This window comes from Rattus norvegicus, chromosome 4 (assembly GCF_036323735.1).
Source record: "Rattus norvegicus strain BN/NHsdMcwi chromosome 4, GRCr8, whole genome shotgun sequence".
Lineage (NCBI taxonomy): Eukaryota > Metazoa > Chordata > Mammalia > Rodentia > Muridae > Rattus > Rattus norvegicus.
The window spans coordinates 16,691,967-16,708,399 of NC_086022.1; the positions used below are offsets into that span (position 1 = coordinate 16,691,967).

At 39.1% G+C, this 16,433-nt stretch overlaps 1 protein-coding gene and 1 long non-coding RNA gene across 27 annotated transcripts in view; both read right to left on the bottom strand.

Moving 5' to 3' along the window:
- The window catches only part of Magi2 (membrane associated guanylate kinase, WW and PDZ domain containing 2), a 1,483,910-nt gene that overhangs the window by 1,413,449 nt on the left and 54,028 nt on the right, over positions 1 to 16,433 (bottom strand). The window lies entirely within an intron of this gene.
- Positions 4,186 to 16,433, bottom strand: part of LOC120102475 (uncharacterized) — a 44,259-nt gene continuing 32,011 nt past the window's right edge. For 4 of the 5 annotated variants that reach the window (XR_010065749.1, XR_010065748.1, XR_005504122.2 and 1 more), the window contains one exon: positions 4,841 to 16,314. This is a non-coding gene — a long non-coding RNA (uncharacterized LOC120102475). Of the gene's footprint in view, positions 16,315 to 16,433 lie in introns of all 5 variants that reach the window. The other variant, XR_010065750.1, reaches the window with a different exon arrangement.

Consider the following 16,433-nt stretch of genomic DNA (forward strand, 5'->3'; position numbering starts at 1 on the left):
AAGGACCATAGAAAGAATCAACAGAACCAAAAGTTGGTTCTTTGAGAAAATCAACAAGATAGATAAACCCTTGGCCAGACTAACGAGAGGACACAGAGAGTGCGTCCAAATTAACAAAATTAGAAATGAAAAGGGAGACATAACTACAGATTCAGAGGAAATTCAAAAAATCATCAGATCTTACTATAAAAACCTATATTCAACAAAATTTGAAAATCTTCAGGAAATGGACAATTTCCTAGACAGATACCAGGTATCGAAGTTAAATCAGGAACAGATAAACCAGTTAAACAACCCCATAACTCCTAAGGAAATAGAAGCAGTCATTAAAGGTCTTCCAACCAAAAAGAGCGCAGGTCCAGACGGGTTTAGTGCAGAATTCTATCAAACCTTCATAGAAGACCTCATACCAATATTATCCAAACTATTCCACAAAATTGAAACAGATGGAGCCCTACCGAATTCCTTCTACGAAGCCACAATTACTCTTATACCTAAACCACACAAAGACACAACAAAGAAAGAGAACTTCAGACCAATTTCCCTTATGAATATCGACGCAAAAATACTCAATAAAATTCTGGCAAACCGAATTCAAGAGCACATCAAAACAATCATCCACCATGATCAAGTAGGCTTCATCCCAGGCATGCAGGGATGGTTTAATATACGGAAAACCATCAACGTGATCCATCATATAAACAAACTGAAAGAACAAAACCACATGATCATTTCATTAGATGCTGAGAAAGCATTTGACAAAATTCAACACCCCTTCATGATAAAAGTCCTGGAAAGAATAGGAATTCAAGGCCCATACCTAAACATAGTAAACGCCATATACAGCAAACCAGTTGCTAACATTAAACTAAATGGAGAGAAACTCGAAGCAATCCCACTAAAATCAGGGACTAGACAAGGCTGCCCACTCTCTCCCTACTTATTCAATATAGTTCTTGAAGTTCTAGCCAGAGCAATCAGACAACAAAAGGAGATCAAGGGGATACAGATCGGAAAAGAAGAAGTCAAAATATCACTATTTGCAGATGACATGATAGTATATTTAAGTGATCCCAAAAGTTCCACCAGAGAACTACTAAAGCTGATAAACAACTTCAGCAAAGTGGCTGGGTATAAAATTAACTCAAATAAATCAGTTGCCTTCCTCTATACAAAAGAGAAACAAGCCGAGAAAGAAATTAGGGAAAAGACACCCTTCATAATAGACCCAAATAATATAAAGTACCTCGGTGTGACTTTAACCAAGCAAGTAAAAGATCTGTACAATAAGAACTTCAAGACACTGAGGAAAGAAATTGAAGAAGACCTCAGAAGATGGAAAGATCTCCCATGCTCATGGATTGGCAGGATTAATATAGTAAAAATGGCCATTTTACCAAAAGCAATCTACAGATTCAATGCAATCCCCATCAAAATACCAATCCACTTCTTCAAAGAGTTAGACAGAACAATTTGCAAATTCATCTGGAATAACAAAAAACCCAGGATAGCTAAAGCTATCCTCAACAATAAAAGGACTTCAGGGGGAATCACTATCCCTGAACTCAAGCAGTATTACAGAGCAATAGTGATAAAAACTGCATGGTATTGGTACAGAGACAGACAGATAGACCAATGGAATAGAATTGAAGACCCAGAAATGAACCCACACACCTATGGTCACTTGATTTTTGACAAAGGAGCCAAAACCATCCAATGGAAAAAAGATAGCATTTTCAGCAAATGGTGCTGGTTCAACTGGAGCGCAACATGTAGAAGAATGCAGATCGATCCATGCTTATCACCCTGTACAAAGCTTAAGTCCAAGTGGATCAAGGACCTCCACATCAAACCAGACACACTCAAACTAATAGAAGAAAAACTAGGGAAGCATCTGGAACACATGGGCACTGGAAAAAATTTCCTGAACAAAACACCAATGGCTTATGCTCTAAGATCAAGAATCGACAAATGGGATCTCATAAAACTGCAAAGCTTCTGTAAGGCAAAGGACACGGTGGTTAGGACAAAACGGCAACCAACAGATTGGGAAAAGATCTTTACCAATCCTACAACAGATAGAGGCCTTATATCCAAAATATACAAAGAACTCAAGAAGGTAGACCGCAGGGAAACAAATAACCCTATTAAAAAAATGGGGTTCAGAGCTAAACAAAGAATTCACAGCTGAGGAATGCCGAATGGCTGAGAAACACCTAAAGAAATGTTCAACATCTTTAGTCATAAGGGAAATGCAAATCAAAACAACCCTGAGATTTCACCTCACACCAGTGAGAATGGCTAAGATCAAAAACTCAGGTGACAGCAGATGCTGGCGAGGATGTGGAGAAAGAGGAACACTCCTCCATTGTTGGTGGGATTGCAGACTGGTAAAACCATTCTGGAAATCAGTCTGGAGGTTCCTCAGAAAATTGGACATTGAACTGCCTGAGGATCCAGCTATACCTCTCTTGGGCATATACCCAAAAGATGCCTCAACATATAAAAGAGACACGTGCTCCACTATGTTCATCGCAGCCTTATTTATAATAGCCAGAAAATGGAAAGAACCGAGATGCCCTTCAACAGAGGAATGGATACAGAAAATGTGGTATATCTACACAATGGAATATTACTCAGCTATCAAAAACAACGAGTCTATGAAATTCGTAGGCAAATGGTTGGAACTGGAAAATATCATCCTGAGTGAGCTAACCCAATCACAGAAAGACATACATGGTATGCACTCATTGATAAGTGGCTATTAGCTCAAATGCTTGAATTACCCTAGATCCCTAGAACAAACGAAACTCAAGACGGATGATCAAAATGTGAATGCTTCACTCCTTCTTTAAATGAGGAAAAAGAATACCCTTGGCAGGGAAGGGAGAGGCAAAGATTAAAACAGAGACTGAAGGAACACCCATTCAGAGCCTGCCCCACAGGTGGCCCATACATATACAGCCACCCAATTGGACAAGATGGATGAAGCAAAGAAGTGCAGACCGACAGGAGCCGGATGTAGATCGCTCCTGAGAGACACAGCCAGAATACAGCAAATACAGAGGCGAATGCCAGCAGCAAACCACTGAACTGAGAATAGGTCCCCCGTTGAAGGAATCAGAGAAAGAACTGGAAGAGCTTGAAGGGGCTCGAGACCCCAAAAGTACAACAATGTCAAGCAACCAGAGCTTCCAGGGACTAAGCCACTACCTAAAGACTACATATGGACTGACCCTGGACTCTGACTCCATAGGTAGCAATGAATATCCTAGTAAGAGCACCAGTGGAAGGGGAAGCCCTGGGTCCTGCTAAGACTGAACCCCCAGTGAATTAGACTATGGGGGGAGGGCGGCAATGGGGGGAGGGTTGGGAGGGGAACACCCATAAGGAAGGGGAGGGGGGAGGGGGATTTTGCCCGGAAACCGGGAAAGGGAATAACACTTGAAATGTATATAAGAAATACTCAAGTTAATAAAAAAAAAAGATATTCTCCTATACACATAGATCAGATCAATACCTTGTTCAGCTATCTTTAAGAAAAGATTATTCTTATAGCATATGAAAACAAGTACAGGGACCACCAGCCAGCCAGAACCAAGAGAATGAGAGACCTTGGGACACTCACCCCTGAAGGGGATGTCTCCATCAAAGTTCTTGCTCTCAAAGCTCAGAGAACACCAAAGAAGAAAAGGCAGAAAGAGTGTAAAATCCAAAAAGGATGAGGTTCTACACACGAACCTCTAAATCTACATGAGCAAAGTGCACAGGAAGACACAGAGACTGAAGTAGCGTGCACAACAAGGCCTACTCCAGTTTGCACCAGGTCCTCTGCATATATACATGGCTTATCATTTTGTGTTTTTAATGGGAATTTTGAATATCTCTTGGACTCTTCTCTTTCTGTTGGTTTGTCTTGACCAACTTCAATATGATAGTTTTTGTTTTAACTTATAATTTTAACAGCTTAACTGTCACTTAATGGGAATGGGAAAATCATTTTTCTCCAATTGAGTGGCACTAGGTATATGAACCAGTAAATGGCAGGCTTTATGTACAGAGGTGATTGACCAATATATTACTGACTTCCCGTGTGTGTGTGTGTGTGTGTGTGTGTGTGCGCGTGCGTGTGCGCGTGTGTGCGCGTGCACATGTGTGCTTTTATGTGCTTACAGTTTGATGTCATTTTGTTTGTTTCTGGGTGCAATTTTGTTTTCTAGTTTTGGAGAGTTTAGTTGTTGTATTGGGTTTCTGTTTTTTGAGAAAGAACTTAAAGTTGTGTGGGTATGGCCAGGAGAGTATTGGGAATGACCTGGGGGAGGAAAAGAATACGATCAAAATATATTTAAATTTAAAAATTGTTGTATATGTCAGAGATATTTAAAAAAATGCTAAGATGGCTATTCTTTAATCAGAAAAAGAAAAACAAATGTATCAAATATTTTAAATTCTTTACCTTCTCTTAACTTCAATAATTTCTATTTTAACATAAAACAAACTAGGACCTAATTTCAGTGCTAAATATATATATATTTCAGCGCTCTCTTCTTTCACCTATAAATAAATACATTACTTTGAGTGGTGGGAAAGAAGGCGAAACATCCAGTTCTCCAAGGAGAACTAAAGTGCCATTACCAGGAATGACAGGAGGTGGATGGGGAACAGAACCCCACCCAACATACACAGACCTCTAAGGGAGGGACACACAGACACACAGACACACAGACACACACACACACACACACACACACACACACACACACACACACACACACGCACTTGACAGGATTTCATGATAACGTGCATTTTCCTCTGTTCACAAATAACCCTGGACATCACACAAAGTAGGACAGGCCTTTATTCTTTTCTCTTTACAAAGCAAACCCTCAGACAAGTCTCCCTGACCAGTACCTCTTGACAGTATCTACTTGGCTAGAAAATTTGATCTTAATCTTTACATCCCTATAGAGTGTGGCAGTACTTTAAATTGGATTCATTAAATGGCAGCAAAAGTACAGTTTCCCACTTTGCTCATTATTTATAATGATTTAAATAGAAAAATCCTATAATAATAGGTTCTGTAACAACAATGAAAGAATGTTATTTCAGTCAGGCAAGATAATGGTTACTTCAGGCATTTTGTATATAGATTATGTCAGACATGCTGTGTATTGGTTAATTCAGGCAGACTGAATAATGGTTTTGTCAGGTAGTCTGCATTATGTTAATTGCCAAACATAGCAACTGAGCTTTAAAGGAAAAAGAGTTTCTGATTTAATAAAAAGGAAAGTTTGTTTAAAATTCGCTTTATTTCTTTCTCTCATGTTTATGTGCTTACTTGGGCAAAACATAATTCCTAGTTTTCAGAAAATTCAAAATTCTAAGATTTCTTAGTTATTCATTGATCTAACCACAATGAATTAGTGAAGAAAAGGTTCGAATAAAGCAATGTAAAATTTAAAATATGACAATAAAAGAACCATATAAAATGATTTCACCATACTAACAACTGGAAGCAAATGTCTGTCTTGTGAATCTTCACTCCCCTTTCTCGGAGACATATTTGTTTCAGAGAGTACATAATTTACTGAGAACTTAATGACACACTGATTCCTTCCTTCATTCATACATACATTCACAGACATCCACATTGTCCTTGAAGGCCTTATGTAACCAAGAATAGCCTTGAACTTCTGATCCTCCTGGACCTCCCAAATACTGTGATTTTATCAATGTGCCACGACTCCAGGTTTACTGGGTACCAGTGATGTAGCCCAGAGATACACTGTACATGCTACACAGCCATTTCACTATATCACTTGATTCAACTTTGGTCTCCCCATCTCTGTCAACTCGCTAATTGATTAAAATTATTTTGCTTGATCACATTGCCTTTGCTTGGCTTACAAAGCACACAGCCAGTTCTGAATCCCATGAGATAGCTCTGACACAGTTTAGACACTGCTTTCCTCAAAAAGAACAGAGGCGATCTAGGACCTTGTAGGATCTCTAGGGGAAGAGGGGGATGGCTTCCAAATGAGCTCTTTGTCTAAGTTTTGCTTATAGAACTTACAAATCTTAAGAGTCAGCTTCCTGATTCTTACCAACATCTGTAGGACCAGCCTGCATGTTATAGCATAATTCCTTCTTAAACCTTAGATCCTCTTGCTTCTTCCATACTTTAGAAGACCAGATGAGGGCAGAAAGTGTCAAGTGCAATCTCATTTTACACAGTCCTTCCTTGAAGTAGAACTGGATACTCCAGACATAAGAAACTCAAGTGCACACTGCTGGGTATGTGCTCTAAATATTTGACTGCCTCTGCATAGATATAACATGATATATACACTATTTGACTGTGAATTTCCCCCATGAACTGGGACATGTTCTGGGGGAACTGAGACTCATAATTGAAATGACAATGTTTGCTTTTAATGATAGAAAACAACACTACATTTTCATTTTATTCTTCTCTTTTTGGGTCAGGGTTTCTCTGTGGAGTCTTGGCTGTCCTAGAACTCACTGTGTAGACCAAGTTGGCCTCTAACACGGAGGTGTATCTTTCTTTGCCTTCTAGTGATGGAAATAAAGGCGCACACCATCACTGCCTGGTCACTATACACCTCTCAATCAAGTCCTTTTCAACCCTCGCATTTGGCTCAGTGGTAGAGCGCTTGCCTAGCAAGCACAAGGCCCTGGGTTCGATCCCCAGCTCCGAAAAAAAGAATAGAAAAAAAAAAGAATAGAAGAAATTTAAATTAATAACTTCCACAGAAAAATAAAAATATAAACATTTTAACAACTAAAAATGCTAGTACTTCAAAGCACTCAACCTGTTTAAGACATAAAGATGCTGTGAGGAATTTATGCCTTTTTGTATATCAGCAGTCTGACAACATGCGATGTGATAGCATTCTCAAAAGTAAGAAGACAGTAGGGGAGAGATACAACTTCTTTTTCCTGAAGGATATCAAATATTTCTTTAGGTGTTTCTCAGGCATTTTGGTTTACTCTATTGGAATTCTGTTTAGATCTGTACCCTAATTTTTAATTGGAATTTTTGTTTATTTAATATCCATCTTCTTGAGTTTTTTAAAATATATTTTGGATATTAGACCTCTATCTGGTGTGGAGTTGTTAATAATCTTTTCTGATTCTGGGGGCTATCATTTTGCCCTGTTGGCTTTGCCAGAAGCTTTTCAATTTCTTGGGGTCCCATTAATTAAATAGCCTGTGCTATCATTATTCTGTTCAGAAAGTTGTCTCCAGTGCAAATGCGTTCAAGGCACTCCCCACTCTTTCTTCTGTCAGGTTCAGTGTGTTTTTCCGTTTTATGTTGATACATTTGGACTGGAGTTTTGTGCAGGGTAGTAAATACTAATCTAGTTGCATTCTTCTATGTGCAGATATTCCAACAAGTAGCTGAAATAATGAGATGCAGATATTTACACCCAACCAATGAACAGAAGCTATTGACCCATGTGGTTGAATTAGGGAAAAGCTGGAGGAAGCTGAGGAGAAGGATGACCCTGTAAGAGGACCAGCAGTCACAATTAACCTGGACCCCAAGATCTCAGATTCTGGCCCACCAACCAAGCAGCATACACCAGCTGATATGAGGACCCCAACACATATTCAGAAGAGGACTACTGGGTCTGGGTTCAGTCAGAAAATATGCACCTAACTCTCAAAAAACTGAAAGCCCTAAGGAGTTTAGAGGTCTGGTAGTGTGGGTGGGGTGGGGACATCCTTGTGGAGACAACAGTGAAGAATGGAAGCAGGGCAGGAGGAGTTATGGAATGTAGAACAGTAGGAGTAACAATTAATTAATTGAAAAGACCTAGATTTCTGTTGCAAAGGTATTTTTCTAATGTGTTGTGGGCTCAAGAAAGTTTTGAGAATGATGTCCTAAAACAAATCTCCAAATCTGTCAATATCACTAGAGCCTGGGACTTCTGACATAAAGCAACCAAATATAATTAAACAGTGTGGGCTGTGACTGAGACTTCTACTATGTTGCTGGTTTCCATCAAGGATTAATGTATCTGGGCATGAAACTGTTCTCCTAAACCCACAATTATTTCCATAGGAACAGAATCCCCTTGTAGCAACCTTAGCACCCACAGACTTTCATGCTTGCTCTCTGCCTTCTAACAGTTGTCCAATTCATGTTAGTGCTCTCTGTTTGTTTGTTATTGGATCTAAAAAAAGGAAAGTTATCTAATTTCCTTTCTGAACTTTTCTATTAATTCAATAGACAAAGTATTTCAAGGAAGCTACAACAGCAAGCAAACAGAACAACAGCAGCAGCAACAACAACAACAACAAAACTACAATCCATACACAACAAATGTTATATGCTAATAGCAACACACCTTAATTAATATTGCTTCATTGGTTCTCCTTGAATTACAGGTCATCATTCTCTAAGAAACCTAAAATAGCCAACATCTTGAGGTTCCAAATATTTCTCTTAACCAAATTCGTAAAAATGTAAATTTTCAATTTCCTATTGAAGAATGTTACACATTCATAAAAATGGAAGACCTGTACTGTTTTAATTTTCTTGAGAATCTCATGCATTAGTATTATATTTATATCCTTTCCACACTACAATATCCCTTCCCATACTTTCAGTGTGTGCTCCCTACGCTCTCTCAAGTTGATTACTACACACACACAGGCACGCACACACACACACACACACACACACACACTGTTCTTCAATGTTCTATTTTGTTTTTCATTAGCCCATCATGAATTGCTCTGTTCTCATTTGCTGGGATTCATCATTGCACTACATACCGAAGTCTCCTGGTCTGGATTTACTTCCTAGCGGTGGAACAATCATGTGCACTACTGACCCAAATGTAAACAGCCACCAGTGGCATAGAGATTAAGTTACTATACCGTTGGAAATATGCATCCAAGGCATAGGACACAAAACTATAATATGAATAGATGCTTCTAGAAGGTTCTTCTTTGTATAGTGGATCCTCTCTATGTGTTTGAGTAACTTGAGTTTCAGAACTAGAAATTCCTATATATACATTAACATGTTTCTTTTGTCTTCTAGTAAGTTAAGGTCCAACCCAGACTCAGGATGAAAATTGCCACAATATTAAGAATGTATCTGGGAAGCAACTGGGTGATGATTCCTAATCAAACTTCCACAGGTAGATACATGATACATAGCTGTTGACATCTCTGTTAATTTGGAAAATAAGAGTGTTAGGTCTAATTGGAATTCATCTCTTTGTAATTCAGTGCTTCTGAAAGGCTCTTTCAAAACCATTGAAAGAAAAATGAAGAGACTATGTGTGCAGTGGTCATTTTAGGAAGGAGAAGAATAATGAATTAGTATCTGTTAATTTTATGTAACTTATTTCTCCCCATACTTCCTTTTCCCCCATACTAAGTTTCATTCAATACACACACACACACACACACACACACACACACACACACACACTTCCACATATAGAGTACCAATTTTCCCAAAATGTAGAGTTTTCCAGAGTTAATACAGCCAAATTTAAAGTCTCAGTTGTGAGTGTACAAAAAACCAAGTCTAACATGTGCTTTCAATGGTTACGTGCCACAAAAACGTAATACTTCAGATCAAGCAAGTCGATAACACTTGGAGGAAGAATCATTCTAGTCTATTTTATGAACCAGACCATAGTGCTGAGTTTGCAGTTAGCAAAGTTATCTGCTAAGGCAAGTCATTTAGAGCTCACAATTAACATGCACTCAAGGGATGGGTGGGTAGATGTGTGTTTTGGTGCCTGTGGCAAGAATAAACTCTTTGCCCTGTGGCGTTTCTACATACTTCCCTAAATGAAAACTCCGTGATTAAAATCTCATTCTAGGATGAGTTTCCAGCTGCTCCGTTTGTCCTTGTCAGGATACGCATCCTAATTTACAGTGATTTTAAACATGTTTGTTCTCCTGGATTCATGTAATTGCATAATCTCACAGATAAAATGATTTTGCAACTGACATAGTCACTGCACTATAGATATGCACATTCTATGAGCAACTGTCTGGATACAGATGAAACCCTTTCATTTGCCTGCTTGCATTACAGTGGTTATGTTCGATGATAGGAAATGCTCACCCAGTCCTTGGCAACGGAAGTACACAGGATCAGTGGTGCATATATTTAACATACTATCCATGCCACTTTAAATCATATATACCCAGATTGAAGGCTGAGCATATGGATTGCATTCAAGTGTGGAGTATTGTATACATTCTTCACAAATAAATATATATATATGCATATATATGTATATGTATATATATATGTGTATATGTACGTATGTATAATGTGTTCTGCCCTACCAAACATGAATATGCTCATGAGTGCGAACACAACCTCACACAGTACCAAGTACTGTGCAGACACACACAGTTTAGTTATTCTGCCACTTCAGAAAGGGTGTGGTTAGTGCAGGCACATCTAGTTTTCAAGTTTGTTGCTTCGCTAGACTTCCCGTTATCTGTGTGCTGTCACAGAAAAATTTACTCAGTGAATAACTTGACAAATATGTTGTTCCTTTCAGTAGGGTATAGAGTAACCAAATTTGAAGAATAATAAAGAATGTAGATACATACAGTTGTGATTTTCCAGCAAAACGGTTGACAACATTGTCATGTGTTGCTTTTTAACTTTGAATTAAGTTAATGCTTTATTCAGTGGCCCTTGGTCTTTTGAAGTTAAGACACATGGTCTTGGGCGACAGTTAGCCATAGGAATAAAGCAGGCAGCATAATGATAGAACCCAAGTAGGGCTACAGTACTTTAAAATGCTAATAATACAAATGTATGCATTATCACCATGCTGGTATTCCACTCCAAACTTTCTGAGATTTTGTAATAAGACAGATTTAGAAGCAATAATATATTTATTATGTTTTTAACTGGTCCACATGGACAAGGAACGATGGATGAATAGAAAGTCCTCAAAAGTTAATGAAATGAGGAAAAAAATAGGGAACAGTGTTCCTTATGAAAAAGATTGATACTTTGAAAATAACTAGATATATCCATTTAAGGTATGTCTCCATTTCATCAAGTAGCCCTCTAAAATGCATTGAACTTTTAAGAAAAGCTTAGGTTAGAAATGCTTCAATCTCCATGGATTCAAATAACATGTTCATAAAGATCCAACTGAAATTTGACACAGGATTCTATAAAATTCTAAGCACCTTTTGCTATGCTAGAACAGACTTAAACTCTTATTAAGTATATCACCAGTGTTAGCCAGATTTCTATTATTGTACAAAATACTTAAGCCAATCAACTTAAAAGGGGTAAAAATTTATTTTAGCACACAGTGGCACACACTGCAGTGCTTGGCTCATTGGCACCACTGCTTCTGGACTTCTACTGAGGTCAACCATCAGGTTGGATGGTTATGGTAGAGCATCATGTGGCAGGAGAGCAAAGAGTAAGAACAAAAGTCTGATGTCTCAAGATGCCCTTGGAAGACAAGCTCTGCCAGTGGCTTCCAGATGATTTCTAGGTCCACCTTTAAAGTTTCTGCTATGTTTAGAGGAGCCAAGATGAAGCTAAATGTGACTAGCACTATAACACAAGGCCTTTTAAGCTCCAAACACAGTTCCTGAAATAAATGATAAGATTCCTTAATTACTAACAATTAGGAATGTTCATACCCCTACTTTTTAGATAAAGACAAGATTACAGAAACATCAGGAACAAACAGTGACATCATCTGCCCCATCTTTCCCACTTTTTGTTACTGAAAATTGAGGATTAGGAGAGTGCAGCATGGAAAAATTTTAGGAAACAGTCATTACATGCCTGTGAGGTTTAAAAGTGGTGTGTGTGTGCATGCATGCGTGTGTGTGTGTGTGTGTGTGTGTGTGTGTGTGTTTGTGTGTGTGTGTGTGACTTAATACTTGATTTAATGGTCATACGATGTAAAAGTAGTAAAACAATACTGTTTTCCATGTTTAAAAATGAAGAAGAAACCCAGATAGAATTTAATGATCTCAACATCAAGAAATGTTACTCATTACTTACTGAAGGGAATTTTTATACCACAGTCACTCTTCTGGTGTTTTTAAAGAGGTTTTATTTATAGGTTGCTTTTTTTTTTCCGGAGCTGGGGACCAAACCCAGGGCCTTGCAGTTGCTAGGCAAGCGCCCTACCACTGAGCTAAATCCCCAACCCCAGGTTGGTTTTTAATAGAGTTGCTTTTCATTCTGATTTGGTGGCAAATTCTTGCAATCTCACCAAGTAGGCCGAGGCAGGATGATAGATTTGAGTCCAGTCTCAGCTTCACAGTGAGGGGCGATCTCAAAACGCCAAAAGGGAAAGGTAGTTCTGGAGCGGTTTTATTCATGGTTAATGAATAGATATGTCAGTGATCCTTTTCTAATTACATTTTTTTTCAGAGATGATATGGAAACTTATAGGTGAAATGTTGATACTTTAAAGAAAACATTTCATTTTATTTTCTAAAACTACTAGTTCCATGCTAAATATTTAATTGCTATTACTATATGTACTGTAGGTGCAAAAAATAAACAAAGTCAATATTTTATAAATGTTTTCCAGAAAGGACAGTTTTCAATTTAGTTAGGAGTTTGCTTCCAATAAACATTTTGAAACTAGGCCACATTCTTCACTCTGCTTGCCAAAACTAGAAATTTTAGAATCTACACTCGTGTTCTACTTCCGGGACACACACCCAGCCACCTTACATTAATCCAGCCAATTTAATTGCTTGCTATTAACGATGTTGAAGAGAAGATGTTTTCAAACAGGAGTGGAGTGCAGAGTCAGGGTGGTAGGTCAACACTGAGGGGGACAGAGATGATTGCTCCTGTGAGGCAGGAAGAGTGCCGAGGCCTTGGCGCCCCCCCCCGCCCCCCATTCCTACAGAGGACACCTGCAGCAGTGATGGTGGAACCAGGAAGCACGCTGGCATCAGTTGACATCCAGACAGTGGCAGAGCCATTTTAAGGGCCAAGAAAAAAAAAGGAGAAATCTCTACTTAACCCTCCTGCTTAGAGAGATGGCAATATTAATATTTACCTGACAAATTAATTATAGCCGTCTGTTTTCTGCCTGCCTCGCAGCCTCATTCTATGACCCTGGCAGCTGGAGGATTGATGTCTGACATAGCAATTCTGAGTTTTGTTCTTGGTTTTTCAACCAATGAGAGGTTATTTACAAGATCTTGTTTTTCTTCATTGATAGGAAATGTTGATCAGGAAGATCCTGACTGAGTAGGCTTACTTATTTGTATTTCTAATGAAGTATAGTGGTGATATATATATTTGTGGGTACAATGTGACAATGCAAAACATGTGTGCACTACGTAATGATCAAGTCAAAGCCTTTGGTATATCCATCATCCCAGTCTGGTATCATTTCTTTGGGCTTGTTCTGTAGACTTTTTCCATTAAACTTGTCTTTAATATTCTCTTTCAGTTCTATGAATAATACATTTTCCTTTTCAGAAACTATAATGCCACCTCTTGTCTTCATCACACACATTTATATATTTCTTGGGAACAATTTCACATTCTGAGAAGCACATATGACTATGTATCTTAGAGCACCTAAGTTACGTCCAATCTCTTGCTCTGGATCCAATATTGTTCCGTCTTCCCAATCCTTTAAATATCTTATAAGCTGAAGATGCCTGCTTATCCAAAGCCCATCTGACTCCACACTATTTTCTGGATGCTGGTTCTCCCAATCTGCTGGATTAAATCTCCGTGACATTATTTCCAAGGTGATTTCTAAAGCACATCCTCCTATGAAAATTATAATACTCATAAGCATGCCATCAGGGCAAGGGACAGTAACCAAGACAGTTTTTCAGAGGGTTCAGTTACTTCTGTAGCCAGACATGGGCACAAATGCAGAGAATTCTCTTCACTGTGCTAAGTGGTGTAAGCTAGAAGAAAAGTGGTAGGCTCTGGGTGAAAAGGAGGGATCTAGTTCCTGTCAGACACTAACTATATATGGGGGTCATAAATTCCTATTCCCCACGGCCATCCTATTCAGTTTGAAGGAGTGCTTGATAAGACAGGAACAAATCTTACATGTGCATATGATGCACAATTGACTTAAACTCAGAAAAGAACAGAGCATTCAGACTGCAGTGGACAGATTCCATGGTTTATAAGTTAAAAAGAGAAAGAAAAGCAGCAATCTTTATCAACAACCACCCTGGTAAGAATATTTCTGCTTTTAAAACAAAAGCCTCAAACTCTACCCCAAAGTTTTCATTTTCACTGGGGCTCTTGGCACATCTCCTTCCACACTCCACAATCTAACACCTGAAGTGGCATCACTAATGTACCTAGACCTGCAGGTCAATGGATGCCCTGAACTTCAGTGAGACCCCTGGGAGCCAACGTAAATTAAAAAAAATAAAAAGAAAGAAAGAAAGAAAGAAAGAAAGAAAGAAAGAAAGAAAGAAAATACAGACTCAATATCAAGAGTAATTTTAGACACTAGAATGTGAAGTTCAGATAAATCACTTAGGTAAACCGGGTCAAAGACAATGCCTTTTCTTCGATGATGATTTACTGCTCTAATACGTGTGGGAGCTGACGATACCTTTTGTACTGATAAGAAATGCGTGCCATTACCCTCTAGGGGGCTCCGCTGTGGAGGAGGCATCTCCTATAATAACAACAACAACAAAAAGGGGGTCCTTTGCAATTTGGAACAGTTGAGAATAACAGAACACAACTGTGTTACTTGAAAATTCTCCCTCCGCATCTTAAACGGGTCAAGACCTCCCATACAATGCAGAGGACAGTCCTGTGAGGACGAAGCTCTCCCATAATAGGCAGTTAAAGATTCCCTCACGGTGTGCAGCTCAAGGTCCTCCATCCCATGTAACTGAAGATTCCCATTCTATGCTGCTCAGGATCCCTCTCCTATGTAGTTGACCATTCCCATCCTATGCAGCTGAGCATCCCCCTCCTCTGTAGTTGAAGAACCCTTCCCCTGCCGCTGAAGATTTCTCTCCCGCAGCTGAAGATCCCCCATCCTAGGCAGCTGAGAATCCCTCCCATGCAGTTCAAGTTCCCTCTCCTACATGGTTGCTGTCCCCTCACCCTATGTAGTGAAAATAAACCTCTTATGGAATTGAAGCTCCCCATCATGTGAAGCAGATCCCCATCCTACATAGTTGAAGATTCCTTGTCATTTGCCACTGAAGAAACTGCCCCTGTGTAACTGATGCCATGCAGTACTGTGAAAGGACAATGAAGAACTCCAATATCTTAGGTACCCCCAAATTCTATCAAAGAGCAAGCTCTGAGGTTTTAAGATTTTCCGCTTATTTATAGATGGTATGTGTTTTACGACTGAACTTTATCTGTATTTGTCTTCAACAAGACAGGGCAAGTTATAAAGAAGACAGCATGCAGCATGACAGAGGATAGCAAGGTAGTGTAGCCATAGAAGACACATGCAAAAATGAAAAAAAAAATAGTTGTGTTTGTGGCGTAGAAACACCTGTCTCTGAGTCTGTTTCCTTATGCTCACACTTCCACCTGAGTTGATGTGCATGAACATACAAAGGCCCTGCTTGGTTTAGAATGCCTTTCTAGATCATTTTCCCACTTTACTCATTATGCCAGCATCTTTTTCTTAAGCTAGAACTTGTTCATTCTCAGCCTAGCTGGTCCGCCTGCCTGGGAACCAATGTTACCATCTCTGACTGCTGACAATACACATGGCTGCTACACATGCCCAGGTTTTCATGCAAGCGTCGGAATTCCAAACTCCAGCCCTCATGCTTACACAACAAGCATGCTGTCCACTGAACCACCCTACCCACTCTAAAGACATAATTTTTGAAAAGTGAAGGCCCAAGATGGGACACAGGTGCTGCCTTCAAAACGATTTCAATAACAGTATTCAACGCAATCCACGAGATGGTGAATTACAAACGTGGTTCCTCCTTCACTCACACATTTGGACAATTAGCGTCACTGAGACACGATGAGATGAGTGTTTGCTTGGTCTTCAGCAGCAGCAGTAAAAGAATGGAGACTTATTTCATTCCTAACTGCAAGCCATGCTAGAGGAAGATTTCTTCATGGGCTGGCAGCTTGACAAGGAGGGTTTGAGAGTTCAAGTTAATAGGTTCTGTGATTCATAGCTACTGTTCCTGTCAAAGGCATGATAATCAGCTCTTCTTCCAGGGTTGGCATTCTCTGCTTTATGTGAGATTTCTTATACTTGTCCTTGAATTCATCTCTCCTTATTGAGAAAACATCAGTCTATATTTGTATAACTTTGTGAACATCTGTGAAGGAAACAAAAATCAAAATTATCCAGCCTTTCCCATAAATTATGGTTCAGAAAACATTTAAAACTAAATTAGCCCTGTGACGGGAACACACCTTAAAAGCTAGGATTAATGTT